Source organism: Poecilia mexicana, unplaced genomic scaffold (assembly GCF_051168715.1).
Source record: "Poecilia mexicana isolate PSO_F unplaced genomic scaffold, ASM5116871v1 scaffold_7, whole genome shotgun sequence".
Lineage (NCBI taxonomy): Eukaryota > Metazoa > Chordata > Actinopteri > Cyprinodontiformes > Poeciliidae > Poecilia > Poecilia mexicana.
In genome coordinates, this window is record NW_028263376.1 from 24,237,020 (window position 1) to 24,250,644 (window position 13,625).

Here is a 13,625-nt window from a genome sequence, read left to right on the forward strand (position 1 = left end):
GGAGAGGTGAAAGGGGGACACCTCTGGACAAAACCAGAGATGAAAAGGAGAAGTGATGGCCTTATGTGAATGACAGATTCTCTTTTGTCTCTCCCAACTTGCTTATATGTATGTGTGCAATCAGCAGATTCTTGGCCTGATGTGAAGCCTTGGTTTTCTTCTCCTCTCCTGAGCTGAACGTCTTTGCATTGTATTCCCACTGCCCCTCATTCTACCATTCTTCTCATTTTTAACATTCCTTCTCCAAACCTTGTGATCTTTTCTAAACAGAACTTTCCGTAATTAGTGGAAAGCACGTGAAACAACATAAATGAAAGAAAATACTTAGGTAGACTTAAGCAGATAAGAAAGGACAAGCTCGGTATTTAACAGCAGAATATGAGTCTGTGCAACATTGAAAACAAGTGAGACCAACTTATCTGACTTCTTACTCAACTTTATGTTGATTAGGTGAACAGGATCATAGATGGACCTTTCCAAGTGAAGCAAAATGACTTCCTGTTTTCAGTGTGTGGGACTTTGATGTTTAAGCTGATTTCCTTAATTTAAATTTGAGAACCAAATTCATTAGAGATTTCTAACTGGTTCTACTGATTTGGGTTTATTTAGTAAACCCAAGAATAAATTACAATTTTTCTGTATTTTTTTCTCCAGTAAAGAGACTCTCTTGAAGGACTTTACGCTCCCTGTTTCTATCCTCTCCTTGGTGTCTATCTTCCTCTGGTGTTCTCTGTTGTCACTCAGGCTTGTAGCCCGTTTCCTCAGCTTGCTTTGAATTATTAACTTTTGGATTCAGTGGTGTGAATGGGTACTGCTGAGTAGACACTGAACAGACCAAGCTTCTAGCTGCCCATATTTTAGAAGTGGCATTTTTGAATCCATGTAGTCACACAAATTGATGACTATTACCATGAAGGAAACAGGACTTATTTATTGCCCTACGTTTGAGAATCTTTGTTGTTATAGTTTAATTTTTTCCCCATTCTTAGCTGAATTTCAAAAATTCATGCTATTTGGAAAGTTGAGCATGAATGCTACAGCACCTTTGCATAGCAGACTTTAACTAGTCCACTCCAAAACCTTCTTATAGTTTTGTTTTTTTGAGCAGTCCAGAGATGGACTTGTGGTTGTGTCTCAGATGTTTCTCTTGCATGACCAAAGTGTGCATGAGAGAAAGGCCTCAAAATCATAGCTGAGTATTCTCTTTCAGGTTTTACTGGTGGAAATCAGAGAACATGGTTCCATCAGTCAGGGTAAGGCATTCAGATCCTAAATCAAACTTTTCCGCAGCCATGTACACAGAAAATTGGATCAAAATGTTGAATATTTTCAGGATTCCGTGCAACAGTGAGATGCACAGAAAACCTCTCCATTTCCTCGCAGCCTCCCGTGGAGACGCCGCCCACTCGCTCTGCTTACCTCTCCCCAGGCAGCCTCTGTCTCTTCTGGGTTCCCGGAGCAATGATTAACCCCGGTTCTGATCAATGCTTCTGCTGACTCTTGATACATCACTGGAGCCTTTCAGCTGCCATGTAAAGGAAGCGTCAGGTCTGCGCAGCTCTTGACAGAGTCATTCCACTCCATCACCTCCTTCAGGATATATGCACACAGATGGATGTACACATTAGCTGAGAAACATACGAAAATCCCTGAATGTTCATACAGCACTGTGGAGCGGGGATACTTTTACGCAGTGTGTTGCTCTGAAACATACCGTGCTACACAGGATGTTAACAATATGAGAAGTTTTTTATTCAACTTTTTCTTCAAGATTCTATATATATTTTTGCTAAACTTCTTTAAACAGAAAATGAGTATGAAAGCTAGGAGTGATAAGTTATAAAGGTAGAAATTAGGGATCAAAATAAATAGCAGAATGCAAAGAGGGACTGTCAGTCATCACCCGGTGGTCCGTTACCTCGACAGCAAAGGAAAAGCCCGATTTCCTGAAGATGACAGGAGGCACAATAGCAGAATGTTCTGTCAGCAGATCCTACTCACAGCGCAGGTTAATGATTCAGTGGCCACAGCTGAGCTGCAGAGAAGGATGAGCAGAGTGAAAAAGAACAGAGGAGGGAACCAGAATTAAGCTGCACCCGGGCTGTCATTACAGCAGCGTTAGAAATAATGGTGGGTTTTTTGTCATTTTAATTACCTTTAATCTGATCTCATACTTCAGCCATTACATGTCAAACATGTTTACCATGGACCCACGTGATCAGTCACTCAGTTAACGTGACAAAGTGTTCACTGGCATCATGGGTTCTCAGTAGAAATGCAAAAGAACAAGCTAAAGAAGAAGATCAGCCACTACTGTGAGATAGATGTTCATGTGTTTGTTTAGACATTGCAGCTAGAAAATATTTCTGCATTAAATTAATTTTGTCACTGTGAAACTCTCTGTTTAATGTGTTCGAAATTAAAACTGAATGTCATCATTTTTAAACAATATTTAAAAGAAAAAAAAGTACAGGCCACCAAAAAAAAGAATCTATTATGTCATTAATTACTTAAATTATAACACCCTCTTCATTTGATCCACTGATAAAGAAATGTGCTAAACTTTCTTGTTTTAAATCCAAAATTTAATTATATGGATGAAGTGAAAAAAATACCCCATACATTCCCTATAAATAAATATAACTGAAGTATTTTTAAACTTATGTTTTACTTTTCAAATTTGATCAGCACATTGCCACTCTTGTTTTCATAAAATGTCAGAGGATTTTCTTGCCTTAACACATTTATTTAAATCCTTCCACTACTTACAAATGTTTATTTCATATTTTTGATTTTGTCTTCTGCCACTTAAGTTTCAAAATAACCTAAGGTTTAAGTTTTTTCTAGTTGATGGACTGCTGTCTAATTGCATCTACTTGTGATTAAAGGAGCATTTATTTTTTCACTTTTCCAATAAAAAAACAACTTGAATGCATTAACATTCGGAACAACAACAATAAATAAACATCACAGACAACAGCATTATTTCAGAGGCAGCAAAGTAATAATTGCTGATTTTTTTTTGTTTGTTTGTTTGTTTGTTTTAACATCAGTTAGTTCATGTTAAATGTTTGGATTACTGGGATTGTCATGATTTATATGATTAGATTTGGAGCATCATGGAAGCAGCAGTGCAGGTGGATAATAACTGAAGTTTGTTAAAGAAAATGCAAAACAACACACTGAGAGTCAGGGAAAAGACAGAGACCGGGTGGCATTAGGCAACGGAAAGAACCAGCATGAGTTAGTAGGAGAGCAGGTTAAATACTGGGAGCTTGATTGCTAAACAATGTACTAGTGCCAATTAGAAACAGGATGCAGCTGTGAGGAGAGAGTAGAAGGTAGGCTGAAGGACAGAAAGAAAGAGAGAGAGAGAGAGAAACAGAGAGAGGGAGAGAGAGATGGCATAGAGAAGCAAGGCAGAATTGATAAACAGGGAAACAGATAGAACATGAATAATGTATAGCTATGCAAGGAGTAAACAACAGACATGAGTTAGCCTAAACAATAAACAACAACTAAAAGAAGAGAAATTAAAAGTAAAGACAGAAACTAATGAATCAAAAAGATAAATAAAATAAAATAAAAATACAAGCACTGACAAAAAGTGTTTCTTTTTCACAAGGTTATTTTACCATGAGAGACAGAGAAACCAGACAATACCCAACGTCCCCCTTCCAGCCACTCTTTGCAAAACTCTCTGGAGACACCCGCCAGTAAAGAATGGGGAGGGGGGGAGGCACTTCCAACCTTCCTCCACACATAAGGACCAAGTTAAAGTATTAACCCACTGCTGTTTAACAATATTGCTGACTAGTATGTGGAAACAGGAGGGATCAAAGTTATCATGTAAAAGAGAAAAGCCCTTTTCACTGGGGCCTTACAGCCTGTCCACTCCATCTTACCAGCCCATTCATAGCAGCTACCCAGAGCAGCACTCGACACTCCCATCTTCCCCACTACTCAACTCCTTCATTCTACACTCATTTTTCTTTTACCCCACTTTTTTTCCCCCTAACACTTCCTCCTCTGGCTTTTTCACACTCATCATTCCTTGATGAACATTATATTAAATAATTCTTTGATTCCACCAGGAAAGCATCCTTTGGTCTCCATCCCCTCCATCAGCCACTGTCCATCCATCTCTCCATCTGTCACCTGGCGGAGTAATCACATCCACAATTGATAAGGCTGGTTAGGTGGGTCATAAAAAGTTTATGCTTGTGATGCTGGAGTCTCATTTATTATCCCTGCTAATGTAGCAGCTGGAATTGACATGAGGTGGGGGGGAGGCGGGGGGAGATGGAGAGAGTGCGAGTGGTTGAGGGAGCCACCACATTAAGGGATCATTACTGCTCTTACTATAGGCTCTGTCCCTTCCTTTCAAAACTGGAAAAATCTCCCCGTACACTTTATGGGCTTGGTGAAGCTTTCTGTATTTAAGTGTTTCATGCCCACTAAGAGTTCAAGATGCTTCTGGCACAGGAGGTAGTTACCATTCTGTAACCACAAAACTATTGGCTTGAGTCTTGAAGCTTCTCTCTGATTTGTTTTCTATACAATTACAGTAAAGTTGAACAGTCTTTACTGTAGCAGTCTAAGTGGATTGTCTGGACATTGTGAGGACATTGTTTAGTGCTGTTTACTGACAATTAAAAAAAAACAAAGTAACCCCAGCATGTACATGCATTAGTTGTGAAAATCTGATGTGGTGGTTGACGGGGTGTCGATCTTCAGCGGCCATTGGGCGAGAGGTGGGGTCCACTCTGGACAGGTCTCCAGTCCATCACAGGGCAGCACAGAGACAAACAGTCAGGCATACACAGCTCATACGAAAGGGCATATTTGGTTCCATATTTAATGGAACTTGTACAAAACTTACTGTCTGCATATGTGAAGCATAAGAGTTCCCTGTAAAAGTATTCATATCCATTCGACATTTTTCACATTTCATCACATTATAACCACAAACCTCAATGTATTTTATAGAGATTTTATGTGACGGAGCAATTCAAAGTGGACTATAATAATGAAGTAGAATAAACTGAGACAGAGTTTTCATGTGAACTACAAATAAAAGTAAAAAATGTGGTGTGGATCTGTATTTACAGAGTGGAAGCAGGATGATACCCCTAAGTAAAATTCAGTGCAAATAAACAGCAGCATCAGGAAGGTCAAAGATACATTTGTTGAAAAGTTTAAAGCAGGGTTATGTTACATAACAAATTGGAACCAAGACATCCATGCTGCTGAGCTAAAGAGAGAATGTAGCAGAGAAAACCACAAGAGGCCCATGGTTACTCTGGAGGAGCTGTAGAAGTCCACAGCTCAGGTGTGAACATCTCTTAAGAATTATTCACTTAGACAATCTGGCCTCTGAAATTGTGACTAGAATAAAGACACTAAATAACATTTAACACTGTGAAACATGGTGATGACAACAGCATGCTGTTGGGATGCTTTTCTTAAGATGGGATGGGGAAGCTGGTAAGAGTGGAAGCAGGATGATGGGAATTTATACAGAGCAATGCTGGAAGAACACCTATTAAATCTTACAAAAGTATGAGACTGAAAGAAGAATTTATCTTCTAGAAGTGCAACAACCCCAAACACACAATGATTTTAACCTGCTAGATTGGTCAAGTCAAAGCACAAACCAAAAACTACGACTGACAATCTGTGGCCAGACTTGAAAATCTATGATCTCAAATACTATCCATCCAACCTGATAGCAGTTGCAACACCACAGTTTTCGCATTTTTCTTTGAAATAAAACTGAAAACCGTGTATCATTTTCCTTCCATTTCACAATCACATGATACTTCATGTGTTTGTCTGTTGCCTAAATCACAATAAAGGAGTAAAATGTGTGATTTTGGTGATACAAAATGTTAAAAAAAACTTAAGACACTAGTTTACTCATCAACTCAACAGGTCACAGAGATAAGAGGTTGTGACTTATTTTATTATAGCCATGAACCCTCCAGATGCATAACCTATGGTAAACATTTATGAAAAATGTATTCAGAATTTGCAGTGTTCCCAAATGTATTGAGTTGGATTACATGCTATGGTTTACAAATCTGTGTTTATTAAATTAGTTATTGTGGATTGCTGAACAAAAGATTCAGAAATGCGTAGCTGTAGTTCGGATAAGACATCCAAGTAACATGGGTACGCATGAGAGCGTTGGAGTTTTTTGGGTGGATGAGGCGGCGGTGGTGAGGGGCGAGGGGGGGTTTCTACCCAGAGGCACAGATAGTGATAGATTGGCCTGGGAGCGCTGTGATGCAGATCCACTCATCAAGATTGATGTTCTGCCATTCTGCTTTAAGTGCAATTAAATTGGCCCCTGTGTTAAAAAGCCCGGCCGATAACGTGGCTGAGGCTGAGATTACGCTACATTTCCCCTGCGCTTTCCATCCACCTGCATTCCTGCCACAGCCACTCAGAGATTTACTTTACATCCCCGGCCTGGGATGGACAAAGACCGAGCCGTTCATCAGCCGCTGATTTACAACTGTATTTGCTGCTTGTGTTACCTTTTTTTTTTTTTTTTCTCCACAAAGTAGTTTTTAAATCAATGCTCCCTAAAAGTTTTTAATCACTTTCTGGTTCTTGTCTTGCCACAGAATTGATCACTTGTACATTAGTGCATGTTTAATGTGTAATAATGCATAGTGATTACTGAGAGAAAGGAAGCTTAATGTCTGCATGAACAGGTCCAACATAACTCATCTCTGGCTGCTGGGTTGACAAGCTTGTCTTTTTAGTGCAAAAGCAATACTCTGAACTACGGACAAGGTCATGGACAGATACATCACCGCTTGTTTTCCTGTGTGCAGCTCCGAACAGTTACCGTGAACGGATGCAATCACACTCACTTCAAGGGGTATGGACACTTGATCATGTTCTTATTTTTCTGCTAAATGAAAATATTTATAACAATTCAAATTGAATGTCGATCACAGTCCAATCCATCTCTCTTTCTGTCTCGGTTTCCATTCTGCCACGGGCCTCGCCCACCTTCGTCAGTGTCAAGTTGTTAACCCCATGTCAACTGTGGCGCAGGGCGTATTTGGACCCGGGTGATGGATGGGTCTTGGTGGACTTGTCCCACGCAAACATATTCTCAGAGTCAGCTGAGAGAGGTGGAGCGTGTGTGTGTGTGTGTCACCCTCTGTCAGCCCACACATGCATGTCAATCCACGATTATGTCCACGGACTAAGGCAGCGTCCTCTCCGTCACCTGCCTGACACCCGCCGTCTCCCGTTTAGACCGCGATGGGTGGAACATTGACCCCACTGTCTCAAACAAGTGCTAAGATTTTGCTTGTATTTTTCTAAATTTGGTAAACTTGACCAACGTACTTTGCATCAATCTGTTTGAAATCCTGTCATTGCAACCAACCGGCAAAATGAGCTCTTCCAGTTCAGCCTGAGGGAGACATGGACTAATAGAAGGGAGGACCATTATAAATTAGCATGAATTTGTTATTGTAATTGCCATGACCAGTATTAATATCGCTTGTAATTTATTACAACCATTGCCTATTGTTACATATTTCTTCAGCAATAAATTAAGATACATTTTTTTGTTCAGACAGAAAATTTCTAAACGATGCTTTGAAATTTAAAGACTGTGTTTCATCAGAACAAGTGACATTCTATAACAATGAAACAAATGTGTATTAGTTAACCTGTTTTTTATAGAATACCAGGTTTGCATTGCTAAGGAGAAGTTTCTTAAGCTATAGCTACAAGTTATTCATTTATGGAAGAAAAGATGCATCTTCTTTTGACTTACAATATTTTGTCCAAGTAGTTTGGGCAAAATATGGTTTGGGGCAGATTCAACCTTTAACATAACAGTTTTAAGTGATTTATTTAGGTCTACTTGTGACATTTTATTGGATTGATAGTAGGTTTTTGAGTTTACAAAAGATTATTGACATTCTCGTTAGTCTGCAGTTAAGCCAAAATTATTCACTCATCTGGTAAATTTAGTTTTAAAATAATATATATTTTTAAAGGTTTTATTGGCTCAAGTGGCCTTTATTTGATAGTTAACTGACAGGAAAGTGGGTAATGAGAGAAAGGGGAGACATGCGGCAAAGGTTGCCAGGCTGGGAATCGAACCTGCGACGACTGCGTCGAGGACCAAGGGCCTCCATATGTGGGTTGTGCTTAACCCCTGCACCACCCATAAAATTATTTTTATCCAGCTAAGCAGTTTGTTGTTGATATTAAAATGAGGCAAGCATTTATCAAAGATAAAAATAAAACAATTTAAAGTGAGTGTCAATTTTGATTTTTTTTTAATTTGATCAAATTAAAATTGTCTAAAATTATCTATACCATTCTCAATAACTATTAGAAAAATCTGTATTTTCAGAGCACCACACAAATTTCTTTTATAATTAGTGATCAGCTATTTGGATGTTTCCACTGATTTTAAATAGTTTTCATAATAAAATTGTGAACAATATGTGCTTGTGTTCAACCACTAATTTCCCCAAATAAATTGAAATGCAAACTACTGCCAAAATTAGATGAATTCATTATGCATTTAATGTTTTTCAGTGTGAGGTTAAATATGTTTAGTCAGAAGTAGCGAGATATACATAAATTAAGCTATTTCTGTGCTGCTGTTATGGTAAATATTATTATCTTTATCCATAACCACATTTTTTAGAATGTACTAAAGAAAATGTCAGGCTGCTTTGAACCTTCAAGACAGCTGCAACTCTACAATATTGTGTGCTACTGAACACATGGTTTGGGGCAGAGATGGCATGGGTACATGACTGATCACTCATCAATATCCCGAGTTCACCCAGCGCCATTTGTCATCCCCACTACGTCCTGTCACTCCTCACAGCTGCTCTCCGTCCCTCTCCTGCACCTCTCATTTTTCTCTTTCTTCCCAAATTTCTCTGTCCTTCTTACACCCCTTGGCAGCTCCTGACGCTTTCTGGACACGATTTACACGGACTGTGGGAGAAAATAAGGAAGCATAAATAAAGAGGGAGCTGTGGATCATGTAGGCGGATGAGTTAAGCTACATGCTATGTTTGGTTTTTTTTCCTGCCTTTCTGAATAGCGGGTTGTCATAATGTGTTGCGTTGTCCACTCTGGCTCAGAAGGTCAGAGAAACTAGGAGTTTCTGATTGCAGTGGCTCTCTCACAAAACACAATGGGAGGGGCGATCCATCACTTCTGTCCCTAACAGAGTGAGGGTCAGGGAGGGTGGAGGGAGGCCACGGGGCTGGTCCTCACTCCGGCAGCCTGACGGAGGGTTATGAGGAACAGGATGGGGCTGGTTAAAGTTTAACCAGCTATCTTCCTACACACTGAACACATCATTCTCTGCTGTGGGAGATCTAAATGTTTCGTCAACCCAGGATCCATGACCCGACGCCCACTGGGAACCCTCTCGCCCACTCACCAGCCCTCACCCAGCTGCATCAATACGGATCACTGGAACAAGGCGACAAAGTTTTGCCAACAGCGTGGGAAGAAGAGTGACTCTGAGGTCCCTTCTCCATCTGTACATGGAGCGAGTGGCTATATTAACCCAGCCCTCTGCACGCGCCATACAGCGCTCTTTGACTTCATAAACCTAAAGGCCTTACTTCTTCGATGGCACAATTGCATCCACTGCTGACACATTTTCACAGTGGATCAATAGCAGAGGTTAGTTCTGGGGACATCGTGATTATGCCATGAAAAATGATGGAGCTTCTTTTGATAGTCATTTAATACACAGTTCCTTCTTTTGATAGAATTTGGCAAAAGCCGCCCCCGGTGAGTTAACAGTGAGTGCTGGAGATCGTATTTCCTTGTTGACACGTTCAATCTTGTCCCCCCCACCCGTTTTTGGAAAGACCTGCCGTGACAAATGGGATGTGAACAGACTTTGGGTGTCTGAGGGTCACATCAGGTGCAGTGCAGGTTGGAAGTGTTATAACCCAATGTGTTCCTGTTCACTGGTCCAATCATCTTCATTGATTGAGGCAATGATGGAGAGGGTCCCACCTTTTTTATGGAGCAACAGAAGGAGCTGGGGGTTGAGGTAAATAAGCCTTGAAAGAAAGGGGAAAAATACTGAGCAAATATTAGAAATCTGCACATAACTTCATCTGCTGTGTTTTGATAAGTAGCTACAAAACAAACGAAACAGATTTATGTGATTTGTTCATAAAAAGAAAAAAAAATGAAATGTGATCCAATATTAGACAATGAACGCCAAATCCTTGTCACTCTTAGCACTTTGCTTTTGTGATTTTTGTTCAGCACTAAAAAGGATTGGCTTGCATTTATCAGGGTGTTGTTCTCTGAGTTTATTTTCGGTAGTTCCCTTATGCTGTTGAAAAGAAAATAAATCTAGTCAAGCCAAACTCCATAAATAAACAATTTAAAGCAACTGAAAATGAAAATGTTTGCATCACTGGGATTTAACCGCTATGTTAGCAGATATTAACAGTCTACAGTTTCGCAATAAATGGTTAAATTTGGTGATGTTTTGGTCACCTGAAACCATCTTTGCTTCTATGAGGAATTAACATCGTTTAAGCCTCAACCGCCAGGTCTGCTGTAGTTCATCAGTCTGCCAAGAATGGGATAAAGATTTGGATTTTGCACCAAACAGTAAGTTATTAAGAACAATGCATGGTATGTTCTCCGGCTAGTTGCTGGAAAGTTGCTAACAATCAGCTGATTTTTTTTTTTTGTCAAACGCTCACATTTGATTTTTTCTCTTTTGGCATTTTTAACTCATATCTATCATTAGCATGAAAAGACTTTGTGCTTAAATTTGATAACTAGTGTCTGAGGCCTGTATCCATTTTAGAAGGAATTTCCTCAGTTTGTGGATCATCTGCATGAAAGAGAGGAATTCAAGTGACAGTTTGATCTAATAAGATCTGATGAGGTGACTTGGCCACACACTCGCTTATTAATGCAGTAATTCCTGCCCATTTTGGCTGGTGAAAATGAAAAATTGACATCCCTCGGGGCAGAGGGAGAGGACAAGATGTTCAGAAAGTGGTTTAGAGAGAGAGGGAGATATTTGGAAATTAAAGAAAACGTGTCAGGGTCGAGAACGGAGGAGAAAAGAGGTGAGAGAAGCAGTGGAGCTGTCCATTCGTACAAACCGAAGAATCCGTCATGTGTCGGTTTGTGTTTTCTTTGCTGCTGCGTTGAGGTGGTTCTGACAGCCAGGACTTTCTCTCCTTCATCCATGCTGCAAATGACATTACCAAAATTGTGTTTGTTGCGTCGCCTTGGTTGGGGACTCCTGGGAAACAGGCAGGGTCAGGCAGGCCAGATAGAGAGAGAAAAGGGGTAAGAGAAGAAAAAAAAGGAAAGAAAGACAGGAAGAAAGCAAGAGAGGAAGAAAGAATGAAAGAAAGAAAGTGAGAAAAATAAAACCCAAACTAACAAAACACAAACAAAGGTATTAAATTCCAACAAGATGCACATATACAATAACACAGAGCATATTTCTTTTCCAGCATTAACAAACATCACCTCAACTGGATTGGGATATGTAGGGATTACTTCCTCCAGCATAAATACCAAAGTCTGTCAAGGACTTCTACTTCCTGTCTCTTAGGGCATGCTCAGGCTCCTAAATATTTCATCGACAAAAATGAACTCCTCTCTCAGGGGGGCAATCCTCTGCCTGATTGCACGGACCCAGCTTTAATAGCCTGGGTCCGGCCCAGGTCAGCCTGGGCTGGACACGCATCTCCACCTTCCAGACCTGCGCATCCCTAACATTCACTAACAAGGAACAGGGGAGCAGCAGGACAAAGGATCCTCCATAAAGCATAATTACACATTGCAGGCAAAGATTTTGTGTCATTATATATGTGTGATTTTTTTTTTTCTCTTTCCCCACTTTACAGCTCACAATCAATCTTTAATGACCCACTGAATATTAACTGGATTTGTACAAGCCAAGTGTCAACTCCCATGAGCATGAGCTGGAGGCCCAAGGTTTATCAGACGACAAGGTGGGACCAAAAATGGAAGCGCTTGCAAGGTGGGGGTGCAGTGAGTTACATATGTCTTATGTGCAAACGGAAGATTTAGTCAATTACAATTACAATCATTCACTACGGGAAGGACAACCAGGGTAATTGTAGCCTTAGTACCACCCTTGAAGCTACACGACTTAGCGCATTACAATAGAAGATACAGTGCTGCAAGACTGATGAAGACAGATGTGATGTGAATATACATCTTGGAGATTCGAAGATTTCATTCTCTCTCTCTTTTTTTTTTCAAAATTGGTGCTCATTCATAACAGATACTGATTAATACCACTGACTACAGCAGTGTCTCTTGTGCAAGCCTGGAGCTCAGGCTGAGCTCCTCAGCAGTAGAAGAGTAGCCCCCGGACGGTAACCCCTGCCAGGCGGGCTCTTTGTCACCATGCTGCCTGCTACTGATTAATGGATGTTGGTTGTGATCAGAAGAGTGAGACACGGCTGAGGTCCTGATCTCGCTGTGTCTCAGGGCTACAGATAGTCCTGAGATGGATCAGGCCCTGATTCTCACCCTTTCAGAGGAACCCCTTGGGTGGAGGAGAATGCCAGGGGGCCTGGGGATAATGGGACCCCTTCCTCACCTTTTAAAAGAGAACATGTTTATGGCTACTTAGAGGAAATTGATTTGATTGTGCCAGGAACGCATGTGTGAACACAACTGGCACTTTTATAGGCTATTTGTCTTTTGGGTCACAGCTGGAGAAATTTATGCCCACTTTGGGGGGTGCTGGGCTGTGGGTCTGCATGTTTAAGACAGTAAATATTAATATGTGTGTGCACATACAAGCACATGTGCATTTCCAAACTGTACATGAGAGCAGGTCATGATGAGCGAAGCACTGGAGGTGCACTCTAACAGGATGTCCATTATTAAGTATCAGCCTTAATGACTGAAAGCTCATAACCGAGGCACTGACGGAAAATAAAACATCAAGATTTGTTAGGACACATTAATCCTCTGAATTGATGTCAATAGGCAGCCGCTTTCACCTGCTCATGCTTTTTTTACAGTCATGCATCTTGACTCCACTAATTGAGAAATGTTTAAACATGAAATTCAGTTCATGATGTCAGTGGACCGAAGAAAGAAAAAAGAGAACATTGTTCTTTTAGATTTTAAGGGCACTTCTTAATTTTGTGTACAAAATGTTGATATGTCGCAACAGTCACGATACAGGAGTTGCAATGTAAACATCTTTACTCGTCAAAATACATGTTCTTCTTCATGTACCAACGTGTTTCAAAGGTAGTGTAAATTAAAAAATTGATCCCATTAGTAATAGTGCCTGCCACATTTACTGGCACCTCTAAAAAGTCTTCATTGAACCTTCTTATTACCACATTAAAAGCCATACATATATTTAGTGGGGGGATAATTCTACATCAAAAATAACTGAATGACTGAAAGAACAATTATTGGCATCATGGCATTGACTGGTACTGTACCGGGTGTCCTCATGTTTATAAAAAGGGATCTTCAGCTCTCCTCCTTTTTCTCTCTCTATCAACCATCAAGGGTGCTGTAACTTTTCCTATGAGCTCTTCCTCTCCCCATCGCAAATTTAGGAT